We start from the raw sequence: 5000 nt of genomic DNA, 5'->3' as shown, positions 1-5000 counted from the left end.
TTTCAATGAAGAATGGATGGCGCTTTTACACTAATTTGCTGTTTTTGGGCTCTCTGCTGTATTGGCTCATTATGAATCTAATTTTTTATTTTATAAATTTACATCACTTTATTAAACTCTGTTATGTCTCTGAATTCATATGATATAAAAATGAGGGTGAAACATATTGCTTTAGCTTTTCTTCAACACAGTATCTCTCCTTCGAATATTATTATAATTAAGTATTATCCGCTTAAAGCTGCAGATATGTAGGTCATTGTAATATATACATACATACATACAGACACAAACACACACATACAGACACACACACACAAACACACACACACACACACACACACACACACACACACATATATATATATATATATATATATATATATATATATATATATATATATATATATATATATATATATATATATATATATATATATATATATATATATATATATGAACCTTTAGCATAATTTATATCTGAATTATGACGTTTACAAAAAACATTTTCTCCAACCTCCCTTGTCTTTTTTTTTATTTCTCTCTATTATCTATAATCAAAAGGTTAAAATCCAGATTAGTTTATCTTTGTCATAAACGCAAACATGCATTTCATATTTATTTTTCGTACGTTATACGTTGCAAATATATTAAATATACCACTGTGACATAAATATCAATTAATGGAATATCGTAACTGAATATCCAAAAGAAGTTAGTTTCCTACCTTTGCAACATAATTATGAAATATTCCTTATAAATATGGATCTTCTTATGTAATATTCGATCTCAAATTTACCTGGTGTTGATAATTTTTAAATTATCTAGTGACTTTTTTTTTTCTTTTTTAAGATTTTTTTTTATTTATATAGTGTTTCTTTTCCTAAACTTAAATCAAACAAGTATTTCCCTCATCATTTAATAGTATCAATTTTTTGTTATTCCCTAATTGAAAAGTACATTTTATGAGGCTGAGAAACCGAAAACTCTCTTCATTAACTTCAAGCCATAATACAAAATATAACTAAAAGAGACTTAAAAATTTACATACATTTCTATATATGGTCAAGAAGATATGCACTTTAATGAAATTTTTTTTTTTTTTCGGAAAATACCATATCCATTACTGCAACATTCATATTTCGACTACTGAAACGAGCTCGGAATGTAGTAATAACTATAAGATTTGACCGCTTCAAACACCTGAGGAGATGAGTTAGCAATATATCATCGCCACCACCCGATATTCCAGACACATTCAGTCACCCTTCCCATTATTCCATCAACGACCATTCTCTTCACAGCTCCAAGCCATCTAAAGATATGTTGACACGTTATTTTTACCTCACTTATTGCCTTACCATGACTCCTTCCTTCCATGATTACTTTTTTTTTTTATTGCTATGGTTTCTAAGGTATATTTACGCTACTAATCTTGCTGGATATGAACGTTTTTTATTTGATTGTTCCAAGAATTGCAAATGTGTGTTGTTTTTGTAGTATCAAGATGGACTTTAAAAGAATTTCATACTTCTCAATATGAATCCCGTTTATTGAGATTTTCTAGTATTTTTCATATATTTCTAGTTTTCTTAGAATATCTCTTTATTTCGTATTAAATTACCAAATACTGATAGTAAATGTAACCGTCTCTTTTCGAACAATTCTTTGTAAGCATTGAACAAAACAAGAATGATCCTCATAGCTTCTGGTACTTTTAATAAAATAAAGATTATGTTATATCAATAATGGTAAGATGATTTTTTTCCTTAATTTTTTTTAAATTATGTTTTCGGTGATTCATTGTTAAGCTTTTTATATCAAAATCAAATAAACTCTAAAAAGGTCACTAATTTTCTAAATTTCCATCACCTTTATTACCTCCAAGGAAATTTTATTTGGAAATAATGAAACAAATGATTATCATAATTATTCCTCGTTTATTAAGTTAGATAATCAATGCCACAAATCTCTCTCTCTCTCTCTCTCTCTCTCTCTCTCTCTCTCTCTCTCTCTCTCTCTCTCTCTCTCTCTCTCTCTCTCTCTCTCTCTCTCTCTTTTAGACTTAAGACTATATATGTGTATATTATTGTATTTCAGATCTAGAGATGAGTGGTTCTCTCTTATTTTGTTCTGTAATATATTTTCCTATTCCTCAGACATATGTTCCTTTCTCTCTCTCTCTCTCTCTCCTCTCTCTCTCTCTCTCTCTCTCTCTCTCTCTCTCTCTCTCTCTCTCTCTCTACACACATATATATATATATAGATATATATATACATATATATATATATATATGTATATATATATATATATATATATATATATATATAATATATATACATGTATATATATATATATATATATATATATATATATATATATATATATATATATATATATATATATATATATATATATATATGTGTGTGTGTGTGTATGTGTGTACATACAGTATATATATATATATAATATATATATATATATATATATGTGTGTGTGTGTGTGTGTTTGTGTACATACAGTATATAGATATATCTAAATATATATATATATATATATATATATATATATATATATATATATATATATATATATATATATATATATATATATATGGTGTGTGTGTGTATATATACTGTATGTGTGTAGAAGAATTTTGGTTTTACATATACTTTATACAAGAGTTACAAGTTCTAAAGGGTAATTCTATCTAACAGTATAAAGATTATCGTCTGTCATAAAAAAAAACTCTATTAAGGTGAAATATTACTTATAAATCTTCATACTTGTGTACTAAATAATGAAAGAAATAAAGTCCTGTATTTTCCCTTTTGCAAATTGAGATATATAGGTTGTTCGAACTTTCCCTGGAAGACAAGACGGAAGATGAGCCAAGGATTATTTTCCTTTACACAAGTCATTTTTCTTAGTTTATGGTTGGGTCTTTTCGAGATCAGCAAACCAAAAATGTGAAAAGAGAGAGAGAGAGAGAGAGAGAGAGAGAGAGAGAGAGAGAGAGAGAGAGAGAGAGAGAGAGAGAGAGAGAGAGAGCACTTTGGTAATAGGGCATATGGAAATTATAATCTTCATTGCTAGATCTAGTATTTACAGTGCTACTACCTGTTTGTATATTTACAAAAAGAATAATGATAACAATATCAGTATTATCATGACAAGATTAAAAAGAAACGGAGAAGAAACGGTAATTCCTATTTAAAAGTTGTGTAGCTTTGCTCATTAATTGTAATCTAAAATATTAGTTATATTCAGTTTACTTGTAGTTATTTTTAGTACCCTTTATTATTAAAACGTTCCATTTTACATAGCAGGATCCAGTTAGTGGAAAAATAACTTCTTATTTTATAAGCCGTAAAGTATGAAATGAATGTCAAAAAATAAGTGGTGAAATTTTTACATATAAAAACAACAGATGATGTAACAAGTTCTGGTTATGAATGAAATGTAATATTCGGGGAAAAAAAGTTTATTACAAGGGCAAAATCCTGCTCTGATCTTATCTAATCCTCTACATGGATAAATGTCTCGTTATTTGAGAACTTCATGTAGCAACAGTAGTTGGAATAAGCTTTAGGAGGAAATACTAGTTGATCTATGAAGACGTTGAGAGTTGGACTTACTCAACGAGACTACATTCCTTAGCAGATGATGTACTCTCAGAAAGTATTTCTGCTTTCATTGAAAAGACAATGACACATTTATTCATTGTTAGTTTTCCAAAACTTTTAATATTTATGTAGCTCATATGTATGCGTTCTTTGATATTTCAGTTTCTGGATAAAAAATATAAAAAAAGGGGGGGGGGGGGCTAAAATGACAAGGAAAAATGACTAGACATAATTTCACACAAACACACACATTGTATATATATATATATATATATATATATATATATATATATATATGTATATATATATATATATATATATATATATATATATATATATATATATATATATATATATATATATATATATATATATATATATATATATATAATGAGAGAGAGAGAAAGAGAGAGAGAGAGAGAGAGAGAGAGAGAGAGAAGAGAGAGAGAGAGAGAGAGAGAGAGAAGAGCTCCAATTTTTTTAAAGGATATTTGACTAACGTATTAATTGAATCTCATAAATAATGTTTAGAAATGTTGCAGAGTATCCAGCCTAGAACACCCAAATATGCGTAAGCGTCTTATGTATAAACTTGATTTCGTTAGTAAAGATTTTAACATTCTAGATCAAATATCAAATTACCATGACCTGCTCATTCTTCAGGCGATGATGAAAAAACAACTTGCTCAGACTTTAAACATCTAAACCTTCTTCACTCAATTATATTTGTTTTAACTTTCTCCACTTCATTTGGTTTCCGTTTGTGGCATTCAGTTATTTATTATGTTGCTGTGAGCTTGGCACGACTATGTAATTTCTTTTTTATATATTCCTCTTTGCATCTTTTGTCTTTTGTTAATACTTATTTTATAGATTCATAGGACTATTCATAAGTAGCTTATTAGACTGTTTTCTAAAGGCTTGTATAAAATATAATTTCGTATCCCGTGGAAATCTGTTTATGATAGTAACAAATCGACGGGATTATTAAAATGATATTAGACAGAACTGTATTCTGTATTCAGTATTTCAAAATTTATCTCTCTCTCTCTCTCTCTCTCTCTCTCTCTCTCTCTCCTCCTCTCTCTCTCTCTCTCTCTCTCTCTCTCTCTCTCTTTCTCTCTCTTCATATAAGAAACATAATTAAATGGTTAAATATCCATAATAATATTACGCTAACAGCTAGTATTGCTGAATTAGGATTTCTAAACCCATAGGAATTCTATATAGGTTTCCTATATGAAAAACTGCTCGTAATATACTTTTCATTTTCGGGATTTTCCATTGCCGTGTGTTCCTGTAGGGCAAGAGTAATCCGCATGCAGTTGGCACGTACCGTGTTAATCAGATTAGATTGTATGTCCATTAGGCAACGT

This window comes from Palaemon carinicauda, chromosome 7 (genome assembly GCF_036898095.1).
Source record: "Palaemon carinicauda isolate YSFRI2023 chromosome 7, ASM3689809v2, whole genome shotgun sequence".
NCBI lineage: Eukaryota > Metazoa > Arthropoda > Malacostraca > Decapoda > Palaemonidae > Palaemon > Palaemon carinicauda.
The sequence above is the reverse complement of the archived record's forward strand: the minus strand, read 5'-3'. Positions refer to the sequence as shown.